The 11,673-nt window shown below is 42.0% G+C and overlaps 1 protein-coding gene across 6 annotated transcripts in view; it reads right to left on the reverse strand.

Annotated features, from left to right (window-relative positions):
• DENND4C (DENN domain containing 4C) overlaps positions 1-11,181 on the reverse strand; it is a 117,308-nt gene extending 106,127 nt beyond the window's left edge. For all 6 annotated transcript variants that reach the window (XM_034774577.1, XM_034774574.1, XM_034774573.1 and 3 more), the window contains exon 1: positions 11,060-11,181. The gene's annotated coding sequence lies outside the window, so the exon portion shown is untranslated. The remainder of the gene's footprint in view (positions 1-11,059) is intronic.
• Between the last annotated feature and the right edge of the window lie 492 nt (positions 11,182-11,673).

An 11,673-nucleotide genomic window follows, 5' to 3' on the forward strand; every position in this document is an offset into this window, starting at 1 on the left:
AACACCTAAAATATCCATATTATACAAGTTAGCTACATTGTTGGAATTTTCAAAGTGAAATATGAATCATTTAACAGGAAGCTTGATTACAGTTTGACTTTCCAGGATCAAAAGAACAGATTACTTTAAATAGCACAAGATACATAAACTATGATCAACTCGCTCCCATCCTTCCTGTGCTTTTCCCAAAGTCAAAAGCAAGTGTTTAAACATGACTTGTCCTAATGAAAAAAGTACACAGACACTGAAAGGCTATTTTAACTACACGCTCTCCTATTTATAAAGCGGCCCTCCTACATGTCCTCTGGAATGGTGGCCGAATGTTTAGCATATCGGACACAAATACCTTGCAATGCCAGCTATAAAAGTCCCATGCACACACCTGTTCTTATTTACCGTGTCACCTGAAAGTGAAAAGTGGGCTGCATTATCTCCAGTAAATGTAAACAAAGGTGTGTCTTAGCAATTGGCTAAACAAGAAGTAGGACTGAGTGGACTTGTAGGCTCTAAAGTTTTACATTGTTTTGTTTTTGAGTGCAGTTGTGTAACAAGCAAAACAAATCTACATTTGTAAATTGCACTTTCCAGATAAAGAGATTGCATTACAGTACTTGTATGAGGTGAATGAAAAATACTATTTCTTTTATCACTTTTACAGTGCAAATATTTGTAATAAAAAATATAAAGTGAGCACTGTAACTTTGTTGTAACAGAAATCACTGTATTTGAAAATGTAGAAAAAAATCCCAAAATATTTATAACAATAATAGAATATCAATTGAAATTTAACAGTGCAATTAAAACTGCGATTGTTTGGGCTTAATTTTTTTAATCTCGTGCTTAATTTTGCTCATCATTTGACAGCCCTGCTCTTTTTTTTTTTTTTAAGTGTGTCTCCAATAGTAAGCAAACTTTTCTATTAACCTGTCGATTTAATAACTCAAAATTTAAATTGTGTAAAAAATGACAAAAGAAACCCAAAGCTTTTTAGAAACTTTACACCAATAGAACCATTTTCACTGGTACAAAATGCCCTTAAAACATTTGTTTTTAATCTATGCACACACTTTTCTGGAGTATTTGAAACTTAAATATTGTATGGCTGGACCTGAAAGTGAAATTGACTATGAAGTTAATTTCATTTTCATTGTCCAAGTTGACAGCAATACAAAGAGTGAATTGGATTTTAAGTTTCCAATTTTAGTACTCTAATGTACATTCATAGATCACTGTTAATCAAAATAATGAAGAGCAACAGCTTCTTTTCTTACTGAAAACTTTTTCAATTAATAGGTGTTTGCGTTTCTTTAGTGTTCTTACCATGCATTTTGTATAGTGTTTACTGTACAAACCTTCATTGTAAGTTAAAGAAATGCCAACACAAACATTTCCTTCCTCTGAACAGGTCTACATGGTGCTCACAACACCAGCAACTGCTGGCACTTTGCTCAACCTAGAGGGTCCCATCATTTCTAACATTAATGGAAATGCACCCATGGAAGCATTGGTGAAGAGACAAAGGCCAAAAATAAAAGACCCCACGTTTTCATTTTGAGCACAGGAAGTTAACCCCCAGATTAACTATAGTGATGCCTCCATAATATGTAAAAGCAGTCCTTTTTCACCTGGAAAGAAGATCTTGGGGTTTTAATCACATGGCTTAGGTCCTGGATAATCTAGAAGCCTCCTTTCTCCTCAGATCTTATCCCAGAAGCAGAAGGGGGCTAAAGCATTCAAGTAGATAGTTGCCAAATATGACCATAAAGATAGGAATAAGGTTTTCCCAATGGAGGGCCTCTGTCTCCCCCTCTGGTCCAACAGAACTAGAGAGTCAGCAATATGGCCCAAAAGTCAAGACCCACCTATTTACACAGACTTTTGCTACATTTTATAACTAATGTTGTAGTACAATGGATGAACTAAATAGCTACAGCCATCTAAACACTCAAAGCATACTGTTGAAGTTAATGTTTGCCTATGGACAGGCTACATTGCCAGATATTGCTAGTTCCCATCTGATAAAAGACAATGAGTGCACCAAGTGGAAAATAGTTGGTTCTAGATTAAAAAAAAAATTATAAAAGTAAATACTGAGACTAAGTCTATATATATATATATATATATATATATATATATATATATATATGCGCGCCAGCAAAGCAGTCCTAGCATGGATGCACCTTATACTGGCAAAGCTGTGTTCTTGCCGATACAGGAGCCCCCGGTATAGGTCTTCCCCTCATCCGTTGTTTCAGATGTCCGTCACTCATCAATAGGGGAACAAGTTCCGATTCACGCTGGTCCCGATCTGCATCTCCGTCATTGGCACTTACAGTACTATACTCGCTTCACCTTTTGTGTTGCTTTTCTGTGGGTGCTTACTACCCACTGGCAGCCAGCACTCCCACCCCGCCCCCCAGCACCTCCCGTTCACAGGGCCACCAATCAACTCTTCGCCCTCCCTCCCAGTGCCCCCTGCCTGCCGTGATCAGCTGTTCAGAGGTATTCAGGAGGTGCGGGGGGGGAGTGGGAGAGGGAGGAGCAGGGACAGGGTGCGTTCGGAGGAGGGGGTGGAACTGAGTCGGGCGGGAAGAGGCAGAGTGGCCATGAGTACGTACAGCTTATTCCAAGACACCACCATCACCGCCAAGCAAAACATGCTATACAAGCAAAAGTGCAGCTTTGCTGGTATAACTGCAGCTATGCTAGGGGCTTTTGCCAGCACAGCTATGTCAGTCACAATTCATAGCTCACCATACCCCTCACTGACATAGCTATACTGCCAGAAGTCTGTAGCATACACCTGACTATGAAATATTAGTTAATACAATTCAAACAAATACACTAGCGGGCTGAAAATATTCAGCCTCGCTCAAAAGAACCGCCATCATGCTGTATTAAAAAAAAAAAATCCATACAATAAAACCTGAAACCATGTGTTACGCCACCATTCCTAGACGTGGACTGTTTTAGACTGTAGGCATGTTTTGAGAGTTCTGAATTTGGCTGATCCAAGACTAAAACCACTCCCCTTTTAAATACATGTGCTCATATTTGGTTGCTAAATATTAAATATTTTACAATCAGACAGCATAAGAAGTTCAAATACAACCTTTTTGATATTGCTAGCATTCTAATTTAGCTGTTGTCAGGTTTATGTAGGATAAAGAGTGAGAACTTTAATAGCTTTTTTGAAGAGGTAGGGAAAGAAGGGAAGAGATTTTTAAAGGCATAATTAGACACCTAATTCTCAGAAAAGTCCCTCCCCAGAGATTTGTGCATCACCAGTTTATTTAGCTAGAAGAAAACATAACTTGAAGCACAGATGACTTGCAATTAGGCTTCACAGTGTTTCTAATCAATTTTGTTAGGCAATTGAGGGGGTATAGACAACGTTTTTGCTTGAGACCACCAAGAACTGTGGCAATATCACACATCTCATGGGATGGTAGAGAAAGAATAAGATCTGTCTGAGAATTCACGTGACTTAAAGTAGACTTATGTGAAAGGGTTTCTGGTTTTTAAAATGAAAACTGGAAGGAATGTAGTGACAAGTCAGTGACTCATCATAACCCCCTAAATACGCCCTGTAAAAGACTTAAGTTGTTTTACAAAACGATGATTTAATATGAAAGTTAAAGAGTGGGAAAGCAATGAGAGTTTGAAATGACAGTACATGACTTGCATTTCCTCAAAAACATTAAAGCAATCACATTTCTTACAATTAAGATGTGTGGAAGATCTAGTAATTCTTTGATTTCCCTGGGTACTACACTCTGGTTACTTCAGCAACCAAGCATGCTGTTTCTAAAGCCTGGTCTACACTTAAGTTTTGCTGGCATAAATGGGAGTGGGATGGGGAAAAGTCACCCCTAACTGACATATGCCTATGCTGGCAAAAGCCCCAGTGTAGATGCAGTTATACTGGCAAAAGAAATCATTTTGCTAGTATATAGTTTAATTTGTTCAGGGAATTGGTATAAGCTATATACCAGCAAAACCGTATCTACACCAGAAGGGTATGCTGGTATCACTATACTAGCGAACCCTATGGCAGTTATCATATTTAAACACAGACAAAATTTTCAAGAGTGGATGCCTAAGATGTTCTGAAGAGCTGAACCAACAGCTCCCCACTGAGGTCAGTGGGGAGCTTCTGCATGTCCAGCGCTTCTAAAAATCTGGCCACTCAGCCTAATTTTAGGCATTCACTTGTAAAAGAAATCTCCACCAGGAGCTGTACAAATGAAATGGACACCCAGTTCCTCCCCACGCAGAAAACAAGATAAATGAACATGTTAAACAGTAAAGAAGCTCACTTTTTTGGCCCCAGCACATCTGCTACTCATAAGCAAGGACTTTGGTAATAGCCAAATTCATTATTGCTCTTAAAATTTTCAATCCTTTTATTATGTTTTTAAACGATAAAACTATTACATTATAGATGTGGCTCATTGTAGGTAAAGATGAAGGGTTACATTTTTTAAATTGCTTACTGAGAACAATACCTTGTGTGTTGGTATTCTCCATTTCCCCCCTTCTGAATTCTAAGATCTACATTTTATTTGTAGGCATTTGAGGAAATGTTCAAACCCTGCATGGATTAAGATCCACAAGAAGGCCATTGTGCATTCCATGCTTATCCTTTTTCTCAAACTATCAGCATCCTTGATAGGACTTGTAGTGGCACAACACAGCATTTCTTTACAACATACTTTCAGGAAGAGTACTCAAGAGACAGTGTGCACCTTCATAAATCCAATTCACTTGAGGTTTATTAAAGTGCATCCATGTTTCCACGCTATCTAGAACAGGGACAACACAACAGCCTTCTGCCATCTGGAATTCATCTGAACACCAAAAGCTTCACATGTTCATCACTTACAATACATTAGGAATAGGGAATTCAAGTTGCCAAGAGACTGGAAAAGGTACAGACATTACTTACTTCCCATTCTGGTCAAGCTACTGTCACTTCCACTGAGGGTTGGTTGATCTGCCATTTGTAGAGCCCACATAGGATCAGGAGGCCTCCAAAAGATCTCTTTCTCACACCACCCAACCCACTCCCAGCAGAAGCTTTTTATTCAGCTTTAGGCCTGTCCTGTTTCCAGGTTCTGCAGTAGTCCTGACTGATGAACACAGACACCAATCTATTCCCTTAGAGGTAGTCACAAGTTACCTTTGATTTCAAGCATTTCACATTTCAGGAAAGAGCAAATACATTACTCTTTAAATGTTAATCCTAGTTAGCCTTACAGCAGCCTACAAATTATTGCAGGTCTCTCCTCTACCTCCCCCCACAACTTACATAATTGAACATTCTCCATTTTATCCCCAAAATTCCCTGATCCAAGGAAATACTTGCAGCCTTCCCCTACACAAAATATATAACCTGTTGATTTATAAATTACTACACTACTTATTCCAACAGCAGAAAATAGGTTTACACGTGATACAACAAACTGGAGGAGGGGGAAAACCTTATTGGCCAGAAGTCTGGCACAGGTACAAGTATCTAATTTCCTACCCAATGAATAATAAGGGAGACTGCTAAGTTGCCAGTCAGAGGGATGGGTGATCAGGAAGGCTGAGAAAGAAAAAAAAAAGCAGAGAAACAGAATGCCCATGAAAGATGGTGCCACTGGGGAAATGTGCTAATTATAGATGTCATCCACACAAATAATGCCTTAAAAAGAAAGTGACTGAAAAATGTACTACTGAGGCTTGGTCTACATTTAAAATTTAGGTTAACAGGAGTGTAACAAACTATACATTGACTGACATAGGTACGCTGACCTAACTCTAGTGTTAAGACACAGCTATATCAACAGAAGAATGCTTTTGTCAACGTACCTACAGTTGTTCAGGGAGGTAGTGTTCCTACACCAACGGAAGACCCCTTCTATCAGTGTAGGCTATAGCTACATTATGCCGTTATACCAGTGTAGCTATGGCAATGTAGCTTCATACAGTCAGGTAGTTGTTAGTTTTGCCAGAAAGGCTAGCAACCCAAATAGACTGTTACAAAACTGAAATTCATTCGCTGCTGCAACATACAGTTTGCTTTTCGGAGGGAGATAATTTCTAGCATTTTGTTACAGCCTGGTAACTGTAAACTCAGTTGCAGTTGCCAAGGTCAAGCAGCTTACTTTGCAAGTCAATCCCTAACTTACATTATTTTTAAAACTTTTGGATAAACAAGTCTCTATTTGGTTAATGTGTGAAATACATAAACCAGTTTATTACATTTTGGGGGTTAAAAGGGAAGCAGCACAGTTTAAAAAAAAAAGTGTGGTGAATTAACAAGAACAGCTCAAATCAAAATTAGCAGGCTTGAATTATTACAACAGTGAATGTGGATTGTTTAAATGATGTGTAGGCCAAGTTTAGACAAGATATTGTAACTCATGTTGCTGTTGCACACTGTATCAGCCTCTGCCTTGAGCTTGCTATTCTAAATCAAGATTATCCCAGACTCAAATTTTGAAAATCCTTTACAAATTAGCCACGATAGATTTTGATTATTGTGTATCTTGTTTGGAATATATAGCAGAAACTCAGCCAGGGGCTGATATAGCCCAAATTAGGGGCATTCTTAAGGAGATCAAAAGGAGATTCTGTTTTGTTCTCCAGAATATTGGCTTTCATTTTTAAGAGAACAAAGTCTCTAGCTTTTATGGCTGCAGAGAAAGTGTAAGCACTGTGAACCAGATACAATTGATGCCTTCATAAGAATCTGCAGAAGGCCTGGATAGGAACAATAGCTCTAAGGGGTGTGGACTGCCCGTTCATTTCATTAAGGTGTTAAATCCAATGCCTGCGGATGATCATTTAATTGTGATCATTGTTGGCCATTCCATTCCTCATGTAAGAAGTGAGAGGGAAAGTTACAGACCTGCATAGTTTTGGTGCCAGACGTGGATGGAATTTAAGACATACAGCCATTTCCCTCATCCCAGCCATTCCCCTCGCCCCACAAAATAAAGGAGCTAAGCCCAAGGAGCCTAGCAGAGCATGTTGGCATACTGAAGCACCACACAGGGGGAGCAGAGCAGATCTCAAGGAGTCCAGTGAGCACACACACATTCTGAACATCTGCACAATCGACAATAAACAACACTGCATTTGGCAACTCACATGGCTGGAGCTTAGAAGAGTACCACCACCTAATTCCCTTACCCTATCTATCTCCCCAAATCCATCCCTTGACTAAAGGCTCTTACTTTTCCAGGAGACAATCTCTTGCTATTCAAGGCTTTGCAAGAACTAGAAAGTGCTAGGCTGAAGTTCCCTGCAATGAAAGACTGCCATCTTTAGGTATGGCAAATCTGAGGGGGTAACTTTTCTGCATCTTTTGGAGACAAAGCTGCTTGGGGAATGAGTAAATAAAAAAATATATATACACATCAGATCTGACAGAGATGCCAGATTTAACAGGCTACAACCACCACAATTCACATGATTTCAATGCTTTGACTCCACATACTGACCTGGTCATAAAAAGAGACATTGGCTCATGGTGGCAATGCACAGACTGTCTGCTCAACATTTTACACATGGACTGAGTGAGGAGAAAGGTGCTCTGTGTCCACAGTTGCCACTGAAATTATACTCAAATTACACAACAGATTTGCAAGTGACAATGTACATACAGGTTTAACAGACCTTTTAACTGCCACGCCATCTGCCTTTCTGGTTACAGTGCTCTTATTAGCAATATGCATCTGAAGAAGTGAGGTTTTTACCCACAAAAGCTTATGCCCAAATAAATCTGTTAGTCTTTAAGGTTCCACCAGACTCCTTGTTGTTCTTATTAGCAATACCATTCTTACTATCTCTTTAGCTATGCAGTGGAAGAATGTGGGGTTTTCACAAACTTAAACAAGCCCCCCCACCCCATACACACACACACACTTTTTATATATAAAGGAGCATATATATATTTTCACATGAACAGACATATGGAGCAAAAGGACTTAATGCAGATAGAACTGAGCAGCCCTGCTCTAGTTACTTTGAAACACCAGACACTATTCTCTACCGGCTTGAAGGAGGTCAGGGGAAAAAAAAATCCCAAATTTGTGGACACATTCACAATAAGCACTCAACTTCAACAGCTGGCAGCACAACAGCAGCGTTGTTCTGAATGATCAGATCTAGATTTCAAATTAAAGGGACATTATAATTAATACCATTTCGGTATTAGAATTTTTTACTTGAGCTTAGACAGTTTCATTTTTAATTGCCACTCTCAGGTTAACACTGATAAAGGCATTTTTATTTTATAATAAAGCAAAGAAAAAAAAAGGCGCAAGAGTCAGACACTTTAAAAAAAAAAAGAAAAACATGGAAAAATCCTGACACAGTTGTCCAAAACAAAACAAGAACATAAATGTCTTTACACAGTCACAAATGCAATAATATCCCACTAACTTTATTTTAGAGATTAAGACCTCAGCCTGAACACTGGGACCGCCAAAGTCTTAGCTGCCTATGGACAATGAAGTTCCGAGCCTAGTATACAAGATATACCTTCTCTAACTAACAAGTTGTTCACATTTCATTTTGCAGATTTTACTAGGCAAAGTTATATTATGTTTTACAAACAAGACTTAAATAATTCCTGCTGGAGTCTTGTGCTGTGTCAGCTCATTCATAGTTATGAAAGGTACAATATATTATTATATTTTTCATATTCACCCACATGGTAAAAAGCAGTCAGCAAGTTCTTAAAGAATAACAAAAAAGATGTCCTGAACAATATCCAACACTCATGTTTGTGAGGACATTGTTAAATAGCTTGATGACAGATCAGAATTAAAAAATACAAACAGCTGAGTGTTTCATAATAGTCCTTGAAATTGATTTCAGCTTACTAGCCAACATGTTTTTTCTTGCATCATGTGCTCACATTGGTTTGTTATTTTGAGACTGCTCATGAGTGTGCTGGGTAGCTGACACTATGCTGTTCTTAAAAAAAATAAAATAAAAAAACCGCAGCAAAAAAGAAGGGTGGGGAGAAATAAGAATTCTAGATTCATGGGGAAGGGAGAAAAGCAGGTAAATTTCCATCCCATCATACTTTCTTTAGAGAACAATTATTTATTTCTTCAAATTAAACAAAAAATAAAACAAAACAAAAAAAGCCACCACCACAATTGTAAAGAGATAAAAGTACAAGGGAAAAAAAGTCAGATCTTCAATGACAACTCATTATTAAAGCTGATACTTTCCCTCCCACTAATATATACAAATACAGGCTTACATTTATCTTTGTAAGGTTGTCATAATAAGCCACAATATTTAAGCAAATAACAAAAGCTTACTCTAAAGCTCACAGAAGTCACACCAGATAGAATTAAGGGTTAAAAGATCAGACATTCTGTTTACAAGCTAAAACTTGATGCAGAAGATCTGAAAGTTCAACCACAGGCAGCAGCTTTGATGTCTCCCTCTCTAATTATTTCAATCACAATGCAGGTACCTTTATGGAACATGTTTAACTCATATTTAGAGACTATTGAGTAGAAACAGAGCAAGAAATGTAGTAAGAACCATGTTTAACCCATATTTACAGCATATAGGTACAAATAGAGCAAGAAGTGAAGTAACAGGCAGCCATCTAGATTTTCAGTACAGTTTTCTACCATTGAACTCTGCTATAGACAGGGTCCAAATACTTACCTTGTAAGACAGTAGCAACAGACATGCTAGGTGCTGTATGGACATACAGTCCTGTCCCTGTTCTCACCAGCAATGTCTTAACCAATGTGGCCAGACACCCCACTTTAGCCACCTTATTTAATACCACTAATTTAATACTCCCTTGAGAACTTTGGTCGGGTCTGGGCAGGTAAAAGCTACCACATCACAGGCCCTAGTAGTTACTCCATCCGTGGTAGCACCAACACCTTTAAGTTCGCTCTTACAGTAGAAACAGACCGAAGCATTTCCAAGCGATGCTACAGCCCAGAGGCCAAGGCAATATTTGGGAATGTTATATGGCAACAACTACAAAAAGAATAGGAGTACTTGTGGCACCTTAGAGACTAACAAACACCTTAGAGCATAAGCTTTCGTGGACTACAGCCCACTTCTTCGGGTGCATATATGGTGGGCTGTAGTCCACGAAAGCTTATTCTCTAATAAATTTGTTAGTCTCTAAGGTGCCACAAGTACTCCTGTTCTTTTTGCGGATACAGACTAACACGGCTGCTACTCTGAAACCTGGCAACAACTACATTACAATGCTGAACTGCTAGTTGGTTCAGGCGTCACAGAAGACACCAAGCCCCAGAAGACGGTCGCTAGCCATACTCCGACCGGGACCTTGGCTGCAAAATCTATTTCAACCTGTTTCTGGAAAAAAAAAAAAAAAAAAAAAAATCACATGAACGCCCTTCTGGCTAACAGCGCTTCCGCTTCCAGCCCGGGCAGCGCTTATCCTATGGCCATGGGTCCTTTGCCAGCAGCGTGCTCTGCCCGGGGGCTGGGCTGGTTCCCTGCCGGGACACCTCGGGGGGTTCCTTGCACAGCTGCGCGCAGGAGTTAGCCCCGCGGAGGCGTCTCCAGGGGGTTGGGGGGAGGGAGAGAGACAAAAGGCGGAGGGAGCTGCCCTGAGCCTCACCTGTCACCCCGGCCTCCCGCGAGCATCCCCCCGGGGCGCCTCCGGCCAGCGAGCCGCAGCTGCGGGGCCCGAGGGAGCCCACCCACTGGGCTGGGGGAGGGGGATAAAACGAGCCTGGCACCAGCGGGAGCCCGGCAGGAACAGCTGCGGCGGCCGACCCCGGCCGGGCTGGGGCGCGGCAGGAGGAAGGAGCCGTTCCCACCAAGCCCGGGCCCCTCCTTCCCCTCCCCCGGCCCGGAGCGCGGCGCTGCCCCCGGGGCACGGAGCGGGACAGCTGGGGTCTCTCGCGGACCCTGCCCCGCGGCTCAGGCAGGGGGGCGGGATCGAGCCTCCCCCCGCCGCCTGTCAGGACCCCGCTCGCTCGCTCACTCACCTGCCGCCGCCGCCACCCCCCGGCGCAGGGGACCCGCCTCCCCGCCCGGGACTCACCCCCACAGCCGCTGCGCGCCCGGCCGAGACCCCCTGCTGCAGCCTCAGGAGCAGCCAGCCCCGCCGCCGCCGCTGCTTGGGGAGGAAGCGGCCACCATGTTACTTTCACCCCCGCAAGCGTCTGGAGGCGGATCCCGGACCCGCCCAGGAGGCGGGGGAGGAGCGAACGGGCACACACGGGCTGCGCCGCAGGCCGCTTCACCGCCAGGGGGCGCCAGAGCGCAACGGCTGCCCCGCGCGGCCCAGCCCCCGGCGTGCGCAGAGCGCCGCAGCCGCCTAGCGCCGCCTTTCAGAGACCCTGGGCCTGGTGCAGGCTCAGCTTGTACCCGTAATACGGGGCTGTGAGGGTCATACCCATGCAGTCACAGTGATAGCGCAAACCGTGGTGCTGCACCAGCTGGGAGGAGTTATTATTATAGAGGTGTAGCTTATTCCCCTCCCTTCTACAGGAATAAGCTATATCCATATAAACACATTTATTCCTGTGTCCTAGTTCCCCCATCCGTGTCAGCACAATAACTTCTGTGTGAAGACAAGCCCTCGCTAACATTTCTAACTTCGGTGCTTAAAGTTAGGTACCTAAATAAAAGTGGAGGTGCCGAGGGAAAGAAAAA

The sequence above is a fragment of the Trachemys scripta genome, chromosome 6 (genome assembly GCF_013100865.1).
Source record: "Trachemys scripta elegans isolate TJP31775 chromosome 6, CAS_Tse_1.0, whole genome shotgun sequence".
Taxonomy (NCBI): domain Eukaryota; kingdom Metazoa; phylum Chordata; order Testudines; family Emydidae; genus Trachemys; species Trachemys scripta.